This window comes from Acomys minous (assembly GCF_964271855.1).
Source record: "Acomys minous genome assembly, chromosome: 17".
NCBI lineage: Eukaryota > Metazoa > Chordata > Mammalia > Rodentia > Muridae > Acomys > Acomys minous.
In genome coordinates, this window is record NC_140500.1 from 67,855,101 (window position 1) to 67,881,936 (window position 26,836).

The window sequence follows — 26,836 nt, forward strand, 5'->3', positions numbered from 1 at the left end:
CTGCTTGGCAGGTTGATGAGAAAACAGTCATCCACCACAGCGGCAGCCGTGTCTCCACAGAGGTCTCTATAGAATTCCAGTTCATCACTTTTGAAGTCTCCCAGAGAATGAGTTTACCTTGTAAAAGCACAGTGCTGAACACCATCTGCCCTTTGCTTAGCCTGTGCCTAATATTAAGCATCTTCTCCTCTTCAGTTTGGGAGTTAATATTTATGAAGGCTCTATTTTACAATCCAAGGCTTTGAAAGTCAGTGATTAATTTACTTCTCCCAGGCAACACAAACATTAAATGGAAGAACTTAGGTTCTAAAACTTTTGCATTCAAATCTCTTGTCCACAGGCAATTTTCAAGAAAGAGTATGCCCCAATGCACTTGGGCCTGGTTAGATTGGCTGCTTTACTGTGTGTTTGAATTTTGAGCTAATACCTTGCCCTTTATTTATTTACTTTAAAGAGTGGCGGTATGGTTGTTATTGTTGTTGTTGTTTTTGGTGGTGGTGGTGGTGGTGTGTATGTATGTGTGTGTGTGTTTCTGTGAATTTTTGTGTGCATTTGTGTGAACATGCATATATGCATGTGAACAGGTAAAGGTATAGAACATCTCTGCCTTTAGTCCTTGCCTTCCACCTTCTTTGGAGAAGAGTCATATTAATCAAGATGGCCTATGAGTACACGGGAATTCTCTTTCTGCTTCCCTGATCTTCACCAGGTTACAGATACTTCCTACGATACTGGACTTTGCATAGCTTTAGGGCATTCATACTTGGGTGCTCACATTTGTGTAAGAAGGCATATTATATACTGAGTAATCTTCCATATTTTATTTATATTAACACAATATTATTTCTTCTTATGACCCAAGTTAACTATCTTTGGACTGCGTACATTCAATAGCTTCTAAATAGGTTTTCCAAAAGTTCTGCTAAAGCATAAAACATATTCCATGATAAAAATTCTACTGATATTTTTAGTCAATAAAAGATGTAGAAATAGCTAGACCATGGATGAAACACTGCTATAACATATAAACTTATGAAAATATAGCTGTGTATTTGCATTGGGATAAAGTACAGGGTCAAAAATGCCAGTTCCAAGATGGCGGTGCCTATCACGCACTGTATCTCATCTACTGCACGGAGACCAGGGACCTGATTTGGAGCCACAGACTGCAAGAACTGGAGAACACTAGGTAAGTGGGGTCCTGCACAGTGAGTACCACAGGCAGGCTTGGCCCAGGCCAAACATCAGCCCACAGAGGACCTGAACGCACCTCTCCAGACTTTGGAACGGAGCCTAACTGTGGACTGCAGCCAGCCTCTATAGCCCAAGTGCAGTGTGTGTGACAGTGGAACACCAGAGCCCCTGGACCGGGAAAGTCTCAGGGAAACAAGTAAATCTTTCCTTGAACACCCTACACGCCCCATCACAGTCCATGAGGAGCCCTAGAGACCACAGCAGAGCCCATGGTACCCAGAAATAGTGTGCACGGTCTGGGCGGGTCCTGCCAGAGCCAGGCAGCCAGCCTCAGCTGACCAAGTTGCAAAATTGGGCTGATAGAACCCAGCCTGACAGGGACTCCCACACTTGTAAGAAAAGCTGGACTGACCTGAGTATCTGGAAGGGAGTCTGAGTTATGGATGCGGCTCCTTAGAACTGAGCCGACAAGGGTGTGCAATCTAGGCTGGTCCTCTCTGTAAACTGCTCTGAGACAGAACCTGTCTGTGGACCACAGCAGACCCGGTCTGGACAATTGGACAGATAAAGCCACAGTCCCCAAGCCAGGCAGGGAATCCCTATGCTTCCGGAAGAAGCTGGACTGCCCTGGGAGTCTGGAGGTGCATCTGAGTTGCGGCTCCAGCTTGGTGGGACTGAGCCGCCAAGGGTGCACAATCAAGACTGGTCCACTATACGGACTAATCCGGGCCGGAACCTGTGTGGTCCGGGCCGGGACAACTAGACTGATAAAGCCATAGTCCCCATAGCCCAGCAGGGACTCCCCACTCTTGTGGGAGAAGCTGGTCTACCCTAAGTGTCTGGAGGGGAGTCTGAGTTGTGGTGGCAGCTCTGTGGGACTGAGCTGCTAAGGGTGCGCAATCTAGACTGATATTTTATCAAGACTGATAGGGACAGGAACATGTATTTGGCCCAGGGTGTTCCTGGCCTGGACAATTGGGCAGATAAGTCACAGTCCTCACAGCCTGGTGGGGTCTCCTACACAACTGGGAGAAGCTGGACTGCCCTGAGGGGTCAGGATAGAAAATTAAACAGTGACTCTTCAGTAGTGAGAATAGAAGCAGGAAGAAGCCTACCTCTGCTGACCCAATCAGGAGCTTATGGTGTAGAACAAAGTCTCCTGGAGCAGAAACCAGGTCACATGCCTATTCCAGAGAAGAACTCCCTGATCCCCACAGGCAAGAACATGTGACCTATAATCACTCACCAACTACCTACTCTCAAAGACCAGTGAATAACACCAGAGGCTACCACACAACACCAGAGATACCAAGATGACTAAAGAAATGCATAAGAATGCAAACAACAAAAACCAAAACAAATCATCATGCCCAGATCCCAGCTATCCCAAAGACAGTAACCTTGAGAACAAAATGAAAATTTTAAAAATGACCTCAAATCCTTAGCAATGAAGATGATAATGGAGGAAATGAATAAAATCCACAATCAAATGCAGGAAAACACATAAACAGGTAGAAGACATAAAAGAAGACTATAGAGAGACACTGGAAAAAATTCAGGAAAATACTAACCACCAGATGAAGAAAAAAAATAATCAGTTTAAGATATGAAGATTAAAATGGAAACAGTGATAAAAGCACAGACAGAAGAAAAACAGGAATATGAGACCTTAGAGAAGAAAGAAAGCAACACAGAAGTAGGCTTCTCTAGTAGAATATAAGAAATGGAGAAATGATTCTTGGACCTAGAAGATACAATTGCAGAACTCGAAGTAACAATCATAAACAATGCTAAATCTGAAAAACTCCTGACACAAAATATCCAGGAAATCATGGACACCATGAAAAGACAAAACCTGAGAATAATAGGCAACAAGAAAAGAGAAGAGGTCAGACTCCAAGGCTCAGAAAATATCTTCAACAAAAATGAAAGAAGAAAATTTCCCCAATTTAAGAAGGAGATGCATATAAGCATACAAAAGGCCTACAGAACAACAAACAGAATAGACCAGAAAAGAAAATCTTCCCAATACATAAAAATAAAAACACAAAACATACAGAACAAAGAAAAAATATTAAAAGCAGCAAGAGAAAAAGACAAAGTAACATACAATGGCAAACCTATCAGAATTATACCCTACTTCTCAGCAGAGACCATAAAAGCCAGAAGGGCCTGGACATAGGTCCTGGAAACCCTAAGGTACCACAGATGTTAGGCCAGACTACTACAACCAGTGTAATTATCAATAAACATTGGTGGAGAAAACAAAATATTCTGTGACAAAACTAACTCAAAGAGTACCTATCTACAAATCTGGCCTTACAGAAGTTAGCAGGTGGAAAACTTCACCCCAAAGGGACAAGCCACAACCAAAACCATACAAGATATAGATAACTACACCATCACAAAAACACAACCACACAAACTCTATGCTGTAACAAACATAAAAAATTAAGACTTAACAGTTACTTGTCATTAATATCTCTCAACATCAATAGTCTCAACTCTCCCATAAAAATACACAGACTAACTGAATGGATACAAAAACAAGATCCAACATTCTTCAGCACTCAAGAAACACATCTCATTCACAAGGATAGACATTATCTCAAAGTAAAAGGCTGGAAAATATATACCAGGCATGAGGTCACAAGAAGGAAGGTGATATAACCATTTTAATATCTAATAAAATAGACTTTCAACCAAAATTAATTAAAAGGAATGAGGAAGGACACTTCATACTGATCAAAGGTAAAATCAACCTAGAGGACACCACAATTCTGAACATCTATGCTCCAAATACAAGGGCACCCACATTTGTAAAATAACTATTAAAAAAGGTTAAAACACACATTGACCCCCTTCATTGAAGGACAGGTCATTGAAACATAAACTAAGTTGAGAAATAACATCATTAACAAACACCATGAATCAAATGGATCTAACAGCTATTTATAGAACTTTCACTTAAGCACAAAAGATTATACCTTCTCAGCACCCCATGGAACCTTCTCCAAAATTGATCACATAGTAGGTCACAAAGCAAGCCTCAACAGACACAAGAAGATTGAAATAATACCTTTTATTCTATCAGATCACCATGGTCAAAGGCTGGACTTCAACAACAAGAGAAATAACAAAAAGCCTACATACACATGGAAATTAAACAAGTCTTTACTTAATGACACCTGGGTCAGGAAAGAAAGAAAGAAAGATATTAAAGACTTCCTGAAATTCAATAAAAATGAAAGAAGAACATACTCAAATTTGTGGGACACATTGAAAATGGTGCTAAGAGGAAAATTTCACTAATTGCCTTTAGAGAGAAGGTAGAAACGTGCCATATAAGCAACTTAATGACACAGCTAGAAGCCCTAGAAAAAAAGAATCAGAAACACGCCAGAGTAGTAGACATTTGGAATAATCAAACTCAGGGCTGAAATCAATAAATTAGAAACAAAGAGAACAATTCAAAGAATCAACAAAACCAGGAGTTGGTTCTTTGAGAAAATCAACAAGATAGAAAAACTGTTAGCCAAACTAATAAAAAGGCAGATAGACACTATCCAAATCAACAAAATCAGAAACAAAAAGGGAAACATAAAAACAGAGACTAAAGAAATACAAAGAATCATAAGATGCTAATTTAAAGGCATATATGCCACAAAATTTAATAATCTAAGGAAAATGGACAATTTTCTTGATCAATTCCACTTGTCAAAATTGAATCAAGATCAGATAAACAAATTAAATAGTCCTATTTCTGCTCTAGAAATAGAAATAATCATTGATAGTCTCCAAACCAAAACAAAAGAAAACAAAACCCCAGTGCCAGATGGTTTTAGCACAGAAATCCACCAGACCTTCAAAGAAGATCTAATGCCAATACTCTTCAAGCTACTGCAAAAGATAGAAACAGACAGGACTTTACCAAATTTATTCTATGAGGCCACAGTCATGTTAATACCTAAACCTCACAAAGACCCCCCAAAAAAAGAGAATTTCAGACCAATTTCTCTTATGAACATTGATGAAAAATACACAATAAAATACTCAAAAAATGAATACAAGAACATATCAAAGATATCATTCACCATGACCAGAGAGGCTTCATTCCAGACAGGCAGGGATAGTTTAATATATGGAAATCATCAATGCAATCAACAATATAAACAAAATGAAAGAAAAAACCCCACATGATCATCTCCTTAGATGCACAAAAAGCATTTGATAAAATCCAACACCCATTCATGTTTAAAGCGTTAGAAAGATCGGGAATACAAGGCACATACCTAAACATCATAAAGGCTATGTACAGCAAGCCAATAGCCAACATCAAATTAAATGGAGAGATACACAAGGAAATTGCTCTAAAATCGGGGACCAGACAAGGCTGCTCATTTTCGACATATCTCTTCAATATAGTACTTGAAGTTCTAACCACAGGAAGAAGATATCAAAGGAGATTGAGGGAATCCAAATGGGAAAGGAAGAAGTCAAATTATCCCTATTTGCTGATGATATGATAGTGTACATAAATGACCCCCAAAATTTGACTGGAGAACTCCTACAGGTGATAAACACCTTCAGCAAATTGGCTGGATACAAAATTAACTTTAAAAAGTCAGTAGCTTTCCTATACACAAATGAAGAAAGACATTGAACATAACATCAGATGATGGAGGATCTCCCTTGTTCATGGATCGGTAGAATTAACATAGTAAAAATGACCATCTTACAAACAGCAATTTACAGATTCAATGCAATCCAAATTAATATCACTACAAAATATTTTAAAGATATGGAAAGATCAATTCTCAACTTCATATGGAAAAAAAAAAACCTAGAATAGCAAAAACAGTCTTATACAATAACAGATCCTCCAGAGGAATCTCCATACCTGATCTCAGGCTGTACTATAGAGCAACAGTAATTACAACAACATGGTACTGGCACAGAAATAGGCTGGTTGATCACTGGAATCAAATAGAAGACCCAGAAATGAATCCACACACATACGGTCACTTGATTTTTTACAAAGAATCCAAATCTATTCAATGGAAAAAGGATAGCATCTTCAACAAATGGTGCTAGTATAACTGGATGTCTACACGTTAAAAAAAAAAAAAACAATTGGACCCATATTTGTCACCATGCATGAAACTCAAATCCTAGTGGATTAAAGACCTCAACATAAAACCAGAAAAACTAAATCAGTTAGAAGAAAAAGTGGGGAAGATCCTGGAACTCTTTGGCTCAGGAAACAACTTCCTGAACAGAACACCAACACAGCCCAGGCCTTAAGGTCAACAATTAATAAATGGGACCTCATGAGGCTGGGAAGCTTCTGTAAGGCAGGAGACACTGTCAATAGAAAAAAACCAACAGTCTACAGACCGAGAATAGATCTTCACCAACCCTACATCTGACAAAGATCTAATATCCAAAATATATAATGAACTCAAGAAATTATACACCATCAAACTAAATAATCCTATTGAGAAATGGGGCTCAGAAGTAAACAAAGAATTCTCAACAGAGGAATATCGAATGTCTGAGAAACACTTAAATGCTCAATGTCTTCAGTAATCAGAGAAATGCAAATCAAAAAGACTCTGAGATTCCATCTTACACTCATTAGAATGGCTAAGAACAAAAATTCAAATGACATCACATGCAGGCGAGGATGTTGAGAAAGTGGAACACTCCTTTATTGCTGGTGGGAATGCAAACTGGTACAACCACTTTGGAAATCTATCTGGCACTATCTATGACAACTGGGAACAGGGCTTCCTCAAGACCCAGCTATTCCACTCCTTGGAATATACCCAGAAAGTGCTCCACCACACAAGGACATATGCACAACCATGTTCATAGGAGCCATATCCATAATAGCCAGAACCTGGAAACAGCCTTAATGTCCCTCAGTTGAAGAATGGATAAAGGTCCTCTGGTACATTTACCCTATGGACTACTACTCGGTTATTAAAAAAAAAAAAAATCCCGAAATTTGTGGACAAATGGATGGGATGAGAAATAAACCTGGAGATTGGATAGATGTGAGGACATCGTACTGAGACTCTAGTTAAGAGAAAATAGGAGATGGGGAAATAGAAAGTCCTAGAGGGTCCTAGAAAACTACAGAAGAACATGGTGATGGGTAGATCAGGGCCAAGGGAGGTCTGCTCAAACTATTACACTAACCAAGGACAATACGATAGTAAACATTGAACCCTTACTCTGATCTACCCAGTGGACTGGACATTCACCAGTTGTGTGGGCAGCAGGAATTGACTTTGACATGAGCTCTGGTGCTCCATATTTGACCACCTCCCATTGGTGGGGAGGCCTGGTGGCACTCAAAGAAAGAATAAGCAAGCTACCAAGATAAGAATTGATAGGCTAGCCAGGCGTGGTGTCGCACGCCTTTAATCCCAGCACTCGGGAGGCAGAAGCAGGCGGATCACTGTGAGTTCAAGGCCAGCCTGGTCTACAAAGCGAGTCCAGGACAGCCAAGGCTACACAGAGAAACCCTGTCTCAAAAAAAAACCCAAAAAAACCAAAAAAAAAAAAAAAAAAAAGAATTGATAGGCTATGACGGAATAGTGGGGGAGGAGGTCCCCCTTGGTCATAGACCTAGGGGAGGGGAATAGGGTGAAAGCAGGAGGGAGGGAGGAATGGGAGGATACAAGTGATGGGATAACAACTGAATTGTAATCTGAATAAATTAATAAAATTTCAAATATGCCTTAATTTCAATGAATGTAAGAATCTGTGTGGATTTTGCTAAAGAATATAATTTTTTTATTGATCCATTGAGGGTTCACACATTTATACAATGTAGCCATTATGTCCATCCCCAACTAACCCCTCATCCTATCTAACTACTGCCACAGCTCCTCCACCATATTTTCTTTGCATGTTTGTGTACTCTTTTTCTAACATACTGATGTCAATTAATGTTGCCCAATGTTACATGTGTGGGGCCATGCACTGCAGTGTGTTCAACAGATCAGCTGTCACAACATTCAAGAAAAATGACTGCTTTCCCCAGCAGCTATCAACTGACAACAGTTTTACAGTTACAGATCAGGTATCATGTTACATTATCTGCTCCATTCTGTTGACTGGCATGAGCATATCTAGGTCTTGTGTAGGCACCAAGAGCTGCTATGAGGTAACACATTAATTAGTGGAGTGGCCCTGTATGTTTGTCAAGCTGGTATCATTACTGCCTTTGTGTTTCCTGATGGAAATGGCTACAATAAACTCACTCATCTATGTAATCCTGGGATGGAATATTTAAATGGGAAGAAAATTCAGAAAAGAAAGATGAATAGCAACTATATCTGACTATTCGGGCTACAGTAGCTACAGACACAGATTAGGAAGCTTAAAGAACGTGCTCCATCAGATTCCAGAGGCAAGAAAGTACTAAATGAATATGCTGACATATACGGCTATTGCTAAGGATACTAATTTTTGGCTGCAGTTGTTTGAATTATTCTTATATCTTTACATATTTGAAGGTAATTAAAGGTCTTCCTGCTTTCATTACCTATCACGGCTCCTACCTTGAGAATATCATGAAATTTTCATTGTCTAATAAATATAATCATAACGGGAATATGACTTTAACATATGAATATTTTAGGAGGGATGGAGGAGACATAAATACTCAAGTCTTCCTATAAGATTTTAATACTGTTGAAAGTTTAAATTAATAATGTCACAAATGCATAAAGATGAGGTAGACAACAATAAATAATGAAAACATATGCTATTGACTGATCAGCTATATGTTTTAAACATAATTCTGAAATGTTAAATACTAATATTTTCAAAGACAGATCATAATAGATAATCAAGTTTTCTTTGCTTTTATTTTTCTCATGAATGGGGGCTCATTTGAAGATAAAGTTAGAGGTTTGGAGTCTGAATTTTTTCATCCTGTGCATAAAGTGCTTTTCTAATGAATCAATGAATGACCTCTTATCTAATATTTCAACCCAGTCTGTTAATCAAATACCACTTAGTATCTACACAAGAAAAATTTTAAATTATTCCATGGACTGAGAATATAGTTCAGTATGTAAGTTGATTGGTCCAAAACATGAGGACCTGGAAAAATGCCAGCACCATGTCTAGGCATGGCCCTGAATGGTGATAATCCCATGCTGGGAACATAGATATGGGAGGGTCTCTTCCAGGTTAGGCAGTGGGTGAGCTCAAGGTAAAGTTAAAGCTCCATGTAAAAAAATAGTATGAAGGAGATGTGTACTTCCAACTGCATAAATGATTATATGAGTGTGTGCATGCACACACACACACACACAAACGCACATACACCCACACACACTAACACAAGTTTGCATGCTAACCTAAAACCATATCTCAGAGATGTGGAAAACTGTGAATTCATATGGGTTATTATATACTTTGAAAAAAGTGCAGATATTTTGTGAGGATAAAAGAAAGATGGTTGGATATGACCAATGCAACTTCTATGCATGTATCAAAATGATACACTGAATGTCATTATTGATGAACAAATAATATAGCTTAAAAAGGAAAGAAGAGTTACAAGGAACTGTTTGTACAATGTATCCATGTGCATACATACACCAGAACTCACACAACTATAAAACAGTACGTTTCTATTGCTTTGTGGTTTGTTGATGTCTGTAGAGTTTATGACATTTCCACCTATGAACAGTGTACTGTTTTTCATGTGGTAAACAATGATATGGCACATTTCTCAACATAGCTTATAGCATTGAATCTTCTAATTATGTTTTCTCTCTTTTATTAGATTTTTTCACTGTACATAAAGATTGCTTCAATAAAAGGTGGAATTTCAGTTATTTTTCAATAGTCCAAGATTTGTTATACTAACCAAATGACTACTTAGGCTGTTTTGTGTTTGCCCCCTCCTATAAAATCAGAAACACTTCAATTCAAGAGTTTGATTTTTACTGTTCCATTTTTTTATTAAATATTTTACATATACATTTATATTATTACACATATATACAATAAACTACTTATAGTAAGATGAACCACGAAAAAATCAGGAATTATATAAAAGTTACATTCTTAGTTTTTTTGCTATTTGTATTTGGCAACCTTGAAGAAAACATCTTTCTATCTTGGTACATCTAAAATTCTGAATGTAAAATCAATATCTATCATATCTCATGATTATCAACCTAAAACATCTCTCTAGACCTAAAAACATCTTAACCCCTAAACAACTAAGCATAATTCTAAAACTAAACTATCTGGCCTTCAACCTCCTCAGAGACTTGAGAAGGAATAATATTGATCACCTGAATATATTGGGAGTTCAGGTTAGTAGCCTCCCTCAAAGAGGATGATGAGCATCAAAGAACCTCCCTATGGATATGACTTCAAATGTAGCAAACAGGCCACTGGTCAAAATGTCATCATTTCTGCCACAGATGGAATTCTGTCTAAAAAAAAGGCAAACTTTGCATGCAGGAAGAGTCAACGGGAAAATTCTGCCAAGACAGTGTAAGCAAGTTCTCAATAATTCATGTCTCACTAATATGTCTGTTAGATATAGTGGCCAGAAGACTGAAGATGATGCTCCAAAGTTATAGATGGTTTTGAGGGACTATTCAGGTAGCAAACTATTTCCTTCAACTTCTCATTTTGAAAGTTACTGTTCCATTTTACAGAACAAATAAGCAAACATATGCATCAAGGAAGCACATAAAATGACTATATTAAAAATCAAAATTGTAGTTCCTTTGGGGAACAGAAACACTCCCAGGTGCATGTATATTACTGAGAAGACCTCAACCATATCAAAGACCTCAGTGACTCATACCCACAGGAATGGCAAGTCTATCCACAGGCCAGGCTCAATGGAATAGCACATACCCATGGTCCAAGTACCAGTGTTGAGGAATATTTAATCTGTAACTAAAACCAGTATTTGCAAAATATATAAATTGCTTCCTTTTATTTAAGGATCACTGATTAATAAACAGCTTGAGGTAGGAGGCTGTTGTTGGTCTGTTTCCTTCCAGTGTACAGCTCACATTATCACTCTTTTGTATGTAGGACATCACATTTCTTGATTTCCTAATGCCCCAGTTAGAACAGTGCAATACCATGCAGGTTGTGTCAAGCTCTCTATTCTATACATGAGATGGCATTTACAATGACTTAATGTCTCATAGTTACAAAGAGTATAACACACTTGATCATAAAATAAAACACATGCACTATTTTGAAGAGTTTTTACTTTTGGAAATCATGAAAATATAGAACATCGTATTTTTCTTCCAGCCTACTACCATCAGTAACATTCACCAGTTATAATTTTACAGAGTGGTCTGTAATACATATATAAAGTAGTATGTATTGTGATGTATCACACTCAAAGTATACATATGAATACTCTGCAGGAACCCATAGTTAACTGTCTGTTTAATTAAATGGCACATTACATTTTGGGTTACCCTTGACTCTCATATGATTGTTTTGCCATTTTTACTATGTATATTTTCTATTTCTAAGACATAGAAAAGTAACAGACTATTTTTTGTATAGTTTAAGACTTAAAATAGATTTTTAAATTAAAGAAATTTAACATAGGAGAACATAACTAATGATCATATGGATTTCTTTGTATTTCTGTCTGTGTGATACCCATGTGGAGATACACATGAGGAGGTAAGTGTAGGGTGTCTTGTTTCTCCCTCTACTACTCTCCAATGTATTGCATTGAGACTGAACCTCTTACTTACCAAGAGCTCAAGACTTTGGAAGGCTAACTGGCCATTGAAAATTCAAGATCTGCCTATCTTTATCCCTAAATTCTGAGATTACAATATGTCCAGCCATACCTGGCTTTTTATGTGAATGGTGAGGATTTGAACATAGGTCCTCATGCTTGCTCAGTCAACAGTTCTCATAACTTAGCCATATGACCATGTTCCCAATAATTTTTTGATGTGAAAATTGTGCCGATCTTAAGAATTTTCACAGGCAGAATGTTTGGAATAAAATCCTGCTCTGTGTTGATGTGCTGTTTCATGCCTCAGCAGAACCATGCCAGTGCTGGATGGTAGCAATGTAGAGCACATGTTGTGCAAAGCTCACACAGATTTTTTCTACTCAAAGTTAACAGACATCTGCTGCATGCAAAATTCTGGTGAACTTTGTTAATTTGGTCCAAATTATGATTGCGTCTGGATGCTAAGTTAGAATTTTGGTAATTTCCTGTTTTCAAATTAATGAAGGTACTTCCCTTCAAATTTGCCTTATGTTTATTTTTTTATAGTTGATTATATTGAGATATGCCAACATACTGTTTTTTTCCCCTCTCTCCTTTGGAGTGTATAATTTTCTAAATAGACTAAAATTACTACAAGTACTTCCTCTTTGACCCAAGAGAAATTTAGAACAGTTTCCTATTTCTGAGTCTCTCAAATGGCTTAAGATTGTATAGGTTTTTATTTGTTTGACTCATTATTTCTTTTCATTTTTAAGTATCATATATTCTAGCCCAGCTCCTACCTCCACTCCTGTGTTCCATCCTGTCTTGACCTGAGCCAACCCAATACAACCTATCCCTTCCTGGGTGAAAACAGCCTCAATTTGCTGGACACCTATCTGGAAGAAGCAAGCCACCTGCAACACCTGTTTATAGTTTAAACTAAATGGGTTTTTCATGCAGAGAACCTTTTCATTAAGGTTTTCTGGGTTTTTTTTTCCTTTCCCTTTTTAAGTATGTCACTACAGCCCCGTAGAGTCAGGGAGTGGGGCCTTGTCCTTGGTCATGAGGAAGAGGCCAGGCCAAGCTCTGAATTTTTGGTGGATTGTGCCACCACCTGCTCCCCTGTATGGGATTGCCCATCACCACCATGTGTAACATGGCTGAACCTGTTGGCACCCCACAAATAAAGACCTACCTCACCAAAAAAAAAAATCATATATTCTTATGTTAACTTCAGAAAAGGAATAAAACTCATTTCTAACCACACTTATCATCCTTCATAATACTAAGATGGGATTTGAAAAATATTGTATTTCAGTGATGAAAAAGGTTGTAATTTATATATTCACTTAAATACACTACTAAAGCATCTATTCACTGTATTATATATTTATTATGATGATTAAATATTTCCAAGACTTAATTCTTGCTTAATTTATCTTGCAAAACTTTGTTAGCTCTTCTGAGTAAATTTCTTTTAGAATTATATTTTAGATTCGTGAGTCATCTAAAAAATCACTCAGCAAATTCTTCAAAACGTCTATGCTAAAACAATCTTATGATGGCCAAGAAATTCATGGAAATCCAATTAAGATAATCTGGCTCTAAGCACCAAATAATTTTATTTTAGTTCTTTTAAGTTCCATCAGGAAAAAGTGTAATCTACTGAAGTCCCATGGGAAAATCCAAGGCAATTTTTTTCTTGTGTACTTTGATTAACCATGTATGTTGGGAGAAGGAAGTGCAATGAATGAAGGATTAGAAGTACAGCATAAAGACCTGAATGTGGAAAGAAAATTGAGTGGGAGTAGATAAATCTAGCTAAACTGAAGAGAAAGTTGAGAGAATTGTAACACATGAGGCTGGTGTTGTTCCTAGGCATTAGAATCTCAGATTTGAGAGTGTTTCTTTAAAAGAACGAACAGGACCCCACCTGGGTCAGACCTTCTAAGCTGTAGCCTTCTTTTAGCTAGGCGGATAGACACCACAGGGGTGTTCAGCCTCTCCTGAGAACATGGGAGACCTGCTGGCCTTGTGGAACCTGATCCAGTTAGGTTCTGTCTGATAGAAGGTGCAAGATCATTATGCAGCAGCCCAGAGACAGGACCATTTCAGACCGTGGGGGCATGCTCCAATCTGCCTTCTCTTTCCGAGGCCCTATATAGCTGGGACTAGCCTCACAACCCTACATCTGACAAAGGTCTAATATCCAAAATATATAAGGAACTCAAGAAATTAAACACCATCAAACCAAATAACCCAATTGAGAAATGGGGCTCAGAACTAAACAGAGAATTCTCAACAGAGGAATATCAAATGGCGGAGAAACACTTAAAGAACTGCTCCATGAGGTCCCATTTATTAATTGTTGACATTAAGGCCTGGGCTGTTGGTGTTCTGTTCAGGAAGTTGTCTCCTGTGTCAATATGTTCCAGGCTCTTCCCCATTTTTTCTTCTAAGTGACTTAGTGTCTCTGGATTTATGTTGAGGTCTTTAATCCACTTGGATTTGTGTTTTGTGCAAGGGCACAAATATGGGTCCAGTTGCATTTTTTTACACATAGACATCCAGTTAGACCAGCACCATTTGCTGAAGATGCTATCCTTTTTCCATTGAATGGATTTGGCTTCTTTGTCAAAAATCAAGTGACCATATGTGTGTGGGTTCATATCTGCTGAAAAGCTTCTGTAAGGCAGGAGACACTGTCAAGAGAACAAAGCGACAGCCTACAGACTGGGAAAAGATCTTCACCAACTCTACATCTTACAAAGGTCTAATATCCAAAATATATAAAGAACTCAAGAAATTAAACACCACCAAACCAAATAACCCAATTGAAAAATGGGGCTTGGAACTAAACAGAGAATTCTCAACAGAGGAATGTCAAATGGCTGAGAAACACTTAAAGAAATGCTCAACCTCCTTAATCATCAGGGAAATGCAAATCAAAACAACTGTGAGATTCCATCTTACACCCATCAGAATGGCTAAGATAAAAAATTCAAGTGACATCACATGCTGGCGAGGATGTAAGGAAAGAGGAACATTTTGCTGGTGGTAATGCAAACTAGTACAGCCACTTTGGAAATCTATCTGGTGCTATCTCAGAAAAATGGGAATAGGGCTTCCTCAAGACCCAGCTATTCCACTCCTTGGAATATAACCAGAAGATGCTCCAGCACACAACAAGAACATATGCTCAACCATGCTCATAGCAGCCTTATTCATAATAGCCAGAACCTGGAAACAGCCTAAGTGTCCCTCAATAGAAGAATGGATAAAGAAACTGTGGTACATTTTCACTATGGAATACTACTCAGCTATTAAAAACAAGGAATTCCCAAAATTTGTGTAAAAATTGATTGAACTAGAAATGATGATAATGAGTGATTTCACACAGAAGCAGAAAGACTTCTGTGGTATATACTCATTTATATCTGGACACTAGTCCAAGGGGCATGTCCCATGAAAGTCTTCCCTTACCAGGAAAGTGGGATAGAGGGAAGGACATCCTATTGGCACTTTAAGTGAGAAAAACATGGGAGAATGGGGAAATAGAAGGATCCAGAGGGTCCTTGAAACATACAAGAAGAATATTATGGCATGCAAATCTGGGCCCAGGGGTCCTGCTCAAACAATGGTACCAGCCAAGGAAAGTACATGCAGTAAACTTCTAACCCCTACCCAGATCTATCCAATGGACAGGACATTATCCACAGTTTAGTGGAGAGTGGGGACTGACTTTCACATGAACTCTGGTGCCTCATATTTGACCATGTCCCCTTGATGGGGAGGCCTGGTGGCACTCAGAGGAAGGATAGCAGGCCACCAGGAGGAGACTTGATACCCTATGAGCATATACAGGGGGAGGAATTCCCCCTCAGTCACAGTAATAGGGGAGAGGAGTAGGGGGAAAGTGGGAGGGATGGAGGAAGGAATGGGAGGATCCAATGCATGGGATAACAATTGAAATTAATATGAATAAATAAATAAAATATTTTTGAAAATGAAAATTCCTAAAGTAGGAGATACATAATTTCCCCTTCATTCTCAGTAAATTTATTTTCAACAGTAAAATGTTTTGAAGACAAGAGGATTATTCTAGATATTTTATTATCAACATTAGTAGATGCTCCTACCTTCAATATGTAAAATTTAAATCTACCTTCTTAAATATTTGCATTCTTTAAACACATTATTTCTGTCTACTGGGTTTGCAAGTAATTTTCTGTTTATTTGACTGTACATTCTAATACATCAAGACTTCTTTAAAAGGGCTTAATATTTCATGTTTATTTTATGTAGTCTTTCCTGTTACTTAGTGTTGAGGGTGTGTGGGTGTAAGGAGCTGCTTCTACTTGATAATGAGAACTTTCCTGAAAATTATGCCCTTGAAAATTGTTCTCATTGTGTTAAATTCGTAGAGTCTACTTGCATAAAATTAAGGGTGCAAGATGTCATTACTGGCTAGGGGACAGCCTAGGAAAGCCCTAGTGTGAGAGGAGATAGAGACCAAGTTTCCAGATTCAAGTCAACATAAGAGATATGGAATAAGTTTTATTTGAAGAGACTCATACATAACAGAGAATTTAGGCTTTTCACACAGTACCCAGTACAGCCTTTTCCTGGCTGGTGTTACACTAAATGTAAACACATGGGTCAAGGTTATGTTACAGGTTCATGATGAGGTCTTTTAAAGAAAGGAATTTTCCCTTGGCCAAAAGGGAGGATTCTCTTCTAGGTGAAGACCTAACATTGCAAGCTACCTCAGTGCTAAGGTAATCCAGTTTTACGTTTCAATCACATAGCTAAATACCGACCCCTCAAGAAGGCTCGTTAGCATTAAGACATGCCAAATAGATGGGAGGAATAATTATCACTTTAATAAATAATTATCTTTTCTTTCCCATAAAGCCTATCTACTTGTAGCTCCTAAAATATCTAAGTCTCAAAAGTACATAACTTTTTATATCTCTTCATTTTTCTTCTATCTTTCTAATGCTGGTGAGGACCTAAGTTTTTTTTTTTTTTTTTTAAATTTGGTACTTAGCATGTTTTACTTTTTCTGAGGCTGCTTTCATTTTGTGATGTGGCTGCTTGTAGAACCTCCATGTCTAACTTGAAAAAATATGAATTTCTCCATTCTTATCAATCTCCTTCTTCTGAGCACCTGCTGACATGAAGGCTTGCCTTGCCTGGGCTTTTCTACTAATATCTAATATTGTTTCTGTGCTGTGTCCTGAGTCCATGCCTTAATCACTTTATGATCAAGACTGAGAACCTGAGAAAGGATACCAATTCACCTTGTAGCATGTGCCACCTCAAAAAATTTAACAATTACATGTGAAATGTGTGTACTAAATAATTGTATATGACTAGTTTATTTCTTTGTTATGTCCAAATACAGGATAGAAAGCAGTCATGATCTGTTCAGCTGAAGCTCTTTTGTTTCATCACAAAACCCAACGCCTTTGTTATCAATCTAACTTTTATAGACTCTGTAAGTTTATGTTATAAGTTCTAGTGTTTTATACTCATTGTTATTTTTCTTTAACTTTTTCTATAGATTCTTTTCTGTTCCCTAGTCAGTCTCTGTTTCCCCTTACGTAAGATAATCTCGTGGGTCGAGATTGGAGTACCCCTATAGCTAAACAGCAATATTGCTTATTTGTAGTGACAATATTCTGTCCTTTTTCTATAATTTTAATCTCATTGTACTTTTTAATTCAGTTTTCTATTTGTTCACAACCAAAATAGTATTTCTACTAATTTTTAATAATAAATGATGATTTAGTGCCATAAGCCATGTGGTTAAAATTTAAGGTAAATAGTCAATTTACATGTTTGTCTGATACCCACTGTAGTCTATCATCCCTAAGAAGTAGAAAAGATTTTTGTATAGTCATGATTCATCTCATACAGTATTTTAAAACATATAGCATATTCATAATTATATTATTAAACTTGCCTAAAAATACAGAATGAAAATATTCTACTTATGAAGTTATATGTGTCTTTTTTTATTCAATTATTATTGTCCTTTGGGGCAATTATGTTTTACCCAAATGTCAGCATATTGATTTTTCTAGTTCTTGCTTTAAATCATTACCACAGATATCTACAGTTAAAGCAAATTTATTCCCTTTTATAATGACTGGAAGTCAGAAAAGAATCGTATGGGAGTAAAAACCAAACCCTTTACAAAATCATACTATTTGGTAAAATTTCCTGTTTTGCTACTCATATATGAAGAACTAACTGAAGTACTTCAGTGTTATTGCTTTCTCTTTAACAACCTTGATTTCATTTGTAAACTTGCACCTTTTTTCTTTCTTCTTATGTTTTTTTAATTGAAAATAGATTCAAATCTCATATACTACGTTCCAACAACAGTTTCCTCTCCCCCTCCCCCCCTAGTTCCCCAACTCCACTCTTCCCAAGATCTATTACCTTGCAATTTCTTTTCAGAAAAAGGCAGACCTCCACGAGACAACAACCAAGTATGACAGAACAAAATAGAGTAATTCAAGGCAAAAGCTCTCATATTGAGACTTTTAAAACATACTTCTTTTACAAATTTTTATTATTTTTACTTTGTAGGATTTTATTTTTATATTTCTTCATTCATTCTTTGAAGTTTCATATCCACAATGTGACTTGATCAGAGTCATCCGCTGTACACTCCCTTCAAATTTATGAAGATATACTTATGTACCTCCCAACACTATGTTTTCTGGTATTACTCTTACAGCCCATTGAATATAAGTATTGCTTTCCATATTTACAAAAGTATATGTCATCTAATGAAGCCGGGTAAATTAAAAAAGTGAAACTCCTTCAAAGCCATCAACTGCCAATATCACTTCAGTTACTCTTTGCTTCTATGGAGACCTAGAATAGCTTTATTTTATGCAGGTTGTGTGCCAGTACAAAAAGCTTTTGTGAGGTGATGTGTGCATCAGCAGTGTCTCGTTCAGAAGACAGCATTTCCTAGCACTCTCCACCTAATATTGTAGCTCTTATATTATTTCTGTTGCCAGTTCTGCAATACTGATGTCCGATCTTGGCTGAGCTCTTTAGAAACATGAAATAAAATTATGTTAAACAGGCACTTTGAAATGTGTCTCTTTTTCTCTTTAGAAATCATAAATACCCTCAATAAATACTCACATAGAAAACAAAAGGGCATTTTATAGCATAGTACCAATTAACAGCAACCTGCATTACTTGACGTTTTATTATTAGTGTTAATTTTCATTTTATTTTAATGAATTAGATATTGAATAACTAGCACAATTTAGATGCTATCAAGGAGAGAGTTGTGTAACTTTTAGTATGCCATCAGGCTTCACTAGATAATATCCCTGGTCACACAGATGAACCTGACCCTGATTATGCTTAATGAGTTATAAAGAACATATATTGTACATTAAATCAGTGTTCCCCACAAAATACTCTGACTCTCTTTTGCTATGTGCTTCTAATTTTATTTTAAAACCTCAATAGATTATTATGTTTCCAAGCATATATTCACAAAAGTATTTTATCTATAATTTTTGTCTCCTATTATATTACATTTTGAGTTTGTGCATTCTTAATTTTTTTTTTCTCTATCCTTCTTTGTATAGTATTACTATCTAGCTTAGGCTAGAATGTGCATTGCAATTTTCTTGTCTTGCCTGGATTACAAATATTGATATCATTCCCAGTCCTTTCTGTTGACACTTAACCCTTTATATTCTGTATTTTACTCTCAAGCTATAACTATATGCTAAAAGATTCAGGATTAATACATTTGGAGATAAATACTTGTTAGCTGATCAGATATATTTTATATTGAATCACCTTAGAAAGACGCCAAATAATTGCTTGTCCCTTGGTTCATTAAAATAAGTTTTCAGAAGCCAGGCTTATAGTTGCGGGCTTGGGTTCCAGGTATTCAGGAGGTAAGGACAAAGGGCCCCAAAGGATTCAAGGCTTCTGGAGTGACTAAGTGAGATCAGCATCTCAAAGTAAAACTAAATAAAAAATACTGATGATATAGATTCGTGACTTGGGCTTGAGTGACTGAGAGATGCTTTAAAGACTAAACTCAGAAGCCAAAATATAGATCAGAGGTTTAGGTTTAATATCAAAGAGTAGAGTAAAAACTGATGATTAAAAAAATAAACTTTTCAAGCCGGGTGGTGGTGGCGCACGCCTTTAATCCCAGCACTCGGGGGAGGCAGAGGCAGGCAGATCGCTGTAATTTCGAGGCCAGCCTAGCCTACAAAGCGAGTCCAGGACAGCCAACGCTACACAGAGAAACCCTGTCTTGAAAAACCAAAATAAATAAATAAATAAATAAATAAACTTTTCATTTATTCATGTGGTTAAATTTACTGTCATCCCGTTTTGCCCCCTTTTTCCCCCTGTTCAAAATAGATCTCAACTTCTAATTCATTTTTCCACATAATTCTTTTTTTTTCATTTTTAATTTTTTTATTATTAATTTATTCTTGTTACATATCAATGGTTATTCCATCCCTTATAACCTCCCATTCTTCCTTCCCTCCCATTTTCCCCGTACTGCCTCCTGTATGACTGTGACTGAGGGGGGACCTCCTTCCCCTGTACATGCTCATAGGGTATCAAGTCTCTTCTTGGTAGCCTGCTATCCTTCCTCCGAGTGCCAACAGGTCTCCCCCTCCAGGGGACATGGTCAAATATGAGACACCAGAGTGCGTTTGAAAGTCATACCCCAATCTCCACTCAACATTTTCTGGTAGGTGTAAGATGGAATCTCAGAGTCGTTTTGATTTACATTTCCCTGATATTTAAGAACACTGAGTGTTTCTTTTGGTGTTTCTTGGCCATTCAATGTTCCTTTATTGAGAATTCTGCTTAGCTCTGTACCCTATTTTTTAATTGCACTATTTGGTTTGGCGGTATTTAATTTCCTGAGTTCTTTATATATTTTTGATATTAGCTCTTTGTTAGGTGTAGGGTTAGGGAAGAACTTCTCCCAGTATGGAGGCTGTCATTTTGTTCTGTTGACAGTGTCCTTTGCCTTACAGAAGCTTTTCAGTTTCATGAGGTCCCATTTATTAATTGTTGATCTTAGAGCCTGAGCTATTGGCATTCTGTTCAGGAAGTTGTCTGCTGTGCCAATGAGTTCTAGAACACTCTCCACTTTTTCTTCTAACAGATTTCGTGTGTCTTGTTTTATGGTGAAATCTTCAATCCACTTGGATTTTAGTTTTATGCAAGGCAATAAATATAGACCTATTTGTATTTTTTCTACATGTAGACATCCAATTAGACCAGCACCATTTGTTGAAGATGCTATATTTTTCCACTGTATATATTTAGCTTCTTTGTCAAAAATGAAAATGTTCACAGGTATATGGGTTTAGTAATGGGTCTCTGATTCAAAACTCCACTGATCAACCAGCCTATTGTTATGAGAATCCATTTAATACCTACCAGAATAACTAAGAAAAAAAAATTCAAGTGACATCATATACTGGCTAATATGTGAAGGAAAGGCAACACTCTTCCATTGATGGTGGTAGTACAAACTTGTACAACCACTGTTGATATTAATCTGTAACTTTTTCAGAAAATTGGGAATACTGCTACCTCAGGACCCAGTCATACCATGTCTGAGCATATACTCAAAAAAATGTTCCACCATACAACAAGAACATTTGCTTAACTATGTTCATAGTAGCTTCATTTATAATAGAAACTGGAAACAACCTAGATGTCTCTTATCCAAAGAATGGATAAAGAAACTCTGATACATTTATACAATGGAATACTACTCAGTATTAAAAACAAGGAAATCCTGAAATTTGCAGGCAAATGGATGGAAGTATAAATGATCATCCTGTGTGAGGTAATCTAGAAAGGCACACACGGCATATACTCGCAGATATTAGTCCAAAATAGGTCTCCTCTGAGAGACCTCTACCTAGCAGGGGATCAGGAGAGATGCTGAGACTTGCTGCTGGACACAGTGTGGAGCTCTGAAAATGATATGGGGAGATGGAAGGACCCAGAGGGTTCAGGCATCCTACAAGGAGACCATCAAGGCTGGCAGATCTGGAACCATGGGTCTTCCACAAATTGTGACACCAACCAAGAACAATGCATATAGTAAACCTAGATGCCCTGTTCAGATATAGTGAATGGACAGCTCATTCTCCATGGTTTTGGGGAGAGCAGAAACTGCCTCTGACTTGAACTTGGGTGTCCCAAATTTACTCACTTCCCCTTGATGTGGAGGCTTGGTAAGCACACAGAGGAATGTGAAGCATGCTATCCAGATGAGTCCTGATAGGCTTTGGTTATAAGGCAGGGTAGGAGGTCTCTTTCTATCAGAGTTATAGGAAAGTGGAAGAGTGTGGAAGAGGAAAGGAAGGAGGGAATGGGAAAATAAAAGTGATGGGATAACAATGAGCATGTAATCTGAATAAATTATAATAAAATAAAATAAATAGTTTTTCTTAACACACTTTTTGGAACCTAGGGACTTCTGTTCTTCTCTTAGTTGTTTCATCTACAATTTCATAAGTTTTTGAAAACTGCTCCTGAGTGAATTTTTTCCTTGTTATTTCCTATAACTACACAGTATTTTATGCCCGTAGTCACATACATGCACCACACTATATTGTCACTTTAATGGGATGTTTGAGAAATGAATACATTTGATAGAAGTAAATTTGTCATTTCCTTTCTGTTATTACCTTATTTGTACAAAAATAAACAACCGCATTTCTTATTTTAGTAGTGATTAATTAATAGATAAGAAGATAAAATTATGATTTTAGAAGGAAACTTAATACTGTCATCTTATTAGTTGGGAATAATTTCTAATTGCATTGTAAAATTATCTTTATAACCCCAATAAATGTCACTCTCGTCCCATAACAAAGAAGCTTCTTTTTACATCAAACAGAGACTATTACAGGAAATAATTGTTAAAATGCATAGATTAATGGATTGTGGAGGGCCCTGATGCAACATATAGATCCACAAAACAACTCATGAACTTAAGGCTCTGGTAACATTTCAGAAGAAGAGACAGAAACAGTGTAGGAGCCAGGAGATCATAAAATCTGCTGTGAGAATGTATTTATTTGATTTGCCGTGGAGTATTCGACCATGATACCTCAGGAGCATGGTTCCCTATACAAGATCAAAACAAGGACAATATCAATAGACATAGTAATATGGAATTGGGGCATCTCAGTGGGTCATATGCCTAGACATAGGGCTACCGATAGATAGGAACTTCTTAGAGAAGAAGAATAGGTCTCTCCAGATCAGTCATCTAACTGATTATTCAATGGAAAGTAGTAAGTTATGAAATAATAAATAATCAAGCTATGCTAAACAGACACAGTAGGTCCTATTTATGTTATTCTATAAATATATGTAACAGTAATAATAAAAAAAGGGCCATAAATTTGACAGGGAATGTGGGACAGTGACACATGAAATGGTTGTAAAGGATAAGGGAAGGGATAAAAATTATTTTTTAAGTTTTCAAAAAAAAAACAAATAAAGGCAAATTGAAATGTTTCAGAGGGAGAACAGGAGAAATATTGTTTTATTTATCATGGTGTTTCTGATTATTTCATTCTTGACTAATAAGGGAACATACAGAGAAACACGAAGGAGTCTGAATATTTCACTGCCAGAGGGAGTACATTGGTTGGGTAGAAACTGGAAAACACATTGTGCCATAGAAGCCATGGACTTTAACTTGAAAAATCCATGACACATGCCTCTCAAGCAGTTAGGCCAGATGGTCTCCATGGTTTCCGAAACCTTGTTGAACTATATACTTCTAAATGATGAAGATGATAAGTTTTATATTATGCATTATAATAATAAAGCCTGGAAAATAGAAACTTAATTATTTATTTCAAGGGTTTTTGAGATGGAGAGCATATATATTTTTGCATACATATGTATACATAAGTGCACTTAGCTATTTGTGTATTTTAAACTCAATTCCATGCCCAACAAGCCCATTTGATCTGCCTGTCTCTATCTTCCCCCAGTACTTGGATTAAGGGTACATAGCAGTTTTCCTGATTTTTGTAAGTTTTCAGGAACTTAACTCAGTTCCTCATTTTGTACATCATATCACTTGACCACTGAGACATTTCTCCAACCTAAGTTTAGATGTGATGAGGTAAGTATGAGTCATCAATTTATCATTTAGCAATTCACTTGTTCATAAACTTATATTCTATCACCCAGTATTTGCATGGCTTTAGGAACCTCTAGCAGCAAGATATGATTTCGCCCCAGGAGACTGAAGATTTGGGGGACCATGACTTTAAAACTATAACTTCCAATTTGAATTTTAATGGGCTTGATTATGTGAATTAATTCTTAATCTCTAGGCTACCAAAATGCAATAAAAATTCATACTTTAATGCTTAAGTGATTCATAAGTTAAATTAGCTTTTCAACCACTCAACATTGCCCTGGGGTCAAAAATATTTATTAAAGTTTTTGACGTAATCCAAGTTTGAATCCATAAGGGATGACATATTGAAAATCAATTCAATTCAATATTCAATAAATTTTTAATTTTTTGAGTAAGTTCCAATATGTTATTATACTTTGGGATTATAACTCCAAGAAGAAATAAACATTAATTTTTCTTGAATATGGATGAGGTGGTAAATTTTGTAGAACTACATCTGATTATGGGCAAATAAAGTCTGTTTATTAGTTTTGATCAGGTTATCTGTCATTGATTTATAACATACTCAATAAATTAATAAATAAATAGTAAGATGTGTCCATTCTTTTTTCTTGAAAAGATTTTTTCGTATATAATACACCCTTATGACAGTTCCTCCTCTCTCTACTGTTCCTCTTGATTCCTCCGCACATCCCCTGACAAATAAATTCACCCCATTTCTTTCACTCATTACAAAACAGGCTTTTAAGTGCTAAAATATAATATAACAATATAGGACATATAATATATATAAACCAACACAACTGAATAAAACAAAAATGAATAGAAGTAAAAGCCTAAGAAAAGGCATAAGCAACAGGTACAGACACAGTGATTCGCTGCTTTGTACATTCCAGAATCTCATAAAAACAAAATTGGAAACCATAATACATATTCAAAGGACTTCTGTAGGTTTCTGGGTAAAAAATGGAAAAATAAATAAGTAAAAATAAACAATTAATTAAAATAAGATAATATTTTCCTTAATTTTTTACTAGTTCTACAAATATTTTGTACACCATATTTGTTTATATGTATTCTCTTGCCCTTACTCATTCCAGATCCATTTTTCTTTCCTATCTCATCCAAATTTTCTTTCTGTTTCAAACAATCAAGTCCAAATTTTGTTGTTGTTGACCAGAAATGTGTAGCCTTTACTGGATTGTGGTCAACCCACACAAGGCCAGGCCTTTACACAAAACTGACTGTCTGAGAGTCTCTGTCTCTGTCTGTCTCTCTTTGTCTCTGTCTGTTGCTCTGTGTCTCTGTCTGTCTCTCTGTCTCTGTCTCTGTGTCTCTGTCTCTGTCTGTCTCTGTCTGTCTGTCTCTCTCTCTCTCTCTCTCTCTCTCTCTCTCTCTCTCTCTCTCTCTCTCTCTCTCTCCTCCCCTCTCCTCTGCTCTCCTCTCCTAGGAGCTACCAGTTGTCAACAGCTCCTTAGCTCTTGCTGTTATTTCTTGCCAGCCATCCCTCTGCATGTTTTATTTTGATCTGGCCTGAACTTGCAGAGGTCTTGTGTATACTGTCTTGTGTAACTGTTGCATATTCATATGTACATCTACTCTGCTATATCCAGAAAACAGTTTTGCTGTAGCCATCCTATACTTCTTGGCTCTTACATCTTTCTGCCTCCTCTTGTCAATGATCCCTGAGTCTAAGGTGGAGATGGTATAATATAGATATTTAGTTTAGGGTAGGGCATTCTGCAATTTCTTCATCTGTTGTGCATAATCACCATCTCCTACAAAAAGAAGCTTCTACTATGAGGAGTGACAAAAATGCAATGATCATAGGACATTTTAGAAATTAAATATTATATTGGATTATTGGAAGAAGTGAAAAACTTTGAAGATGCTTATTATTTCACTCAGCTGTCAGTCTAAGAAGCTAAGTCTGTAAACAGAAAGGATAAGAGGAAGTCATAAAAAATATGTCACTGGATAAATTTATGCTTTGTTTCATTATGCTTCTGCTCTTAAGCTTCTGTGACAACCATGAGGTGCTAACTGGACATTCATGAGGAATGTCAGGATCTCAGCAGAGGGGATCTGAGAAAGGAATAAAGCAGTTACCCTAGTTTCTCTACCACACTTTGAACAATTCTAACCTGATGATATAGGTGCAGGAGGAGGACAGTTGATGGTAGAAGTCAGTGGGAGGGAGAGCTGGGAACCAGCCACTGTACTGGGCTTGTGACTAGAAACCCAGTGAAATGTGCAAGTGTGATGTAGTCATAGCAAAGCCTATTCTTTGGAATACTAACAAAAAGAATTTAAAAATATTTATTAAAAATTTGAAAGTATGTATGTTTGTGTTTGTATATGGTAGGTACTTGTTAGGCAAGTACCAATGCTGATCTCTGATACACTTTAATTGGAGTTACTGGCAGTTTTAAGCTGCTTACCTTGGATACTTGAATTCAGGAAGAACAATGCACAATATGTACTGCTGAGCCATTCCTATAGTCCTTAAATAAATTGTAAAAGGGAAGGCTGATAAGGAAAACAAAACCAAGCCAACACAATATGAATTAGCAAAGTTAGAAAAGCTTAGCAAGATACTCAGTATAGACAGTGAGGTATTATTTGACTATCCATGTGGTCCAATATCATGAGTGTACATGTGGAATGAGGATTATAAAAGAAAT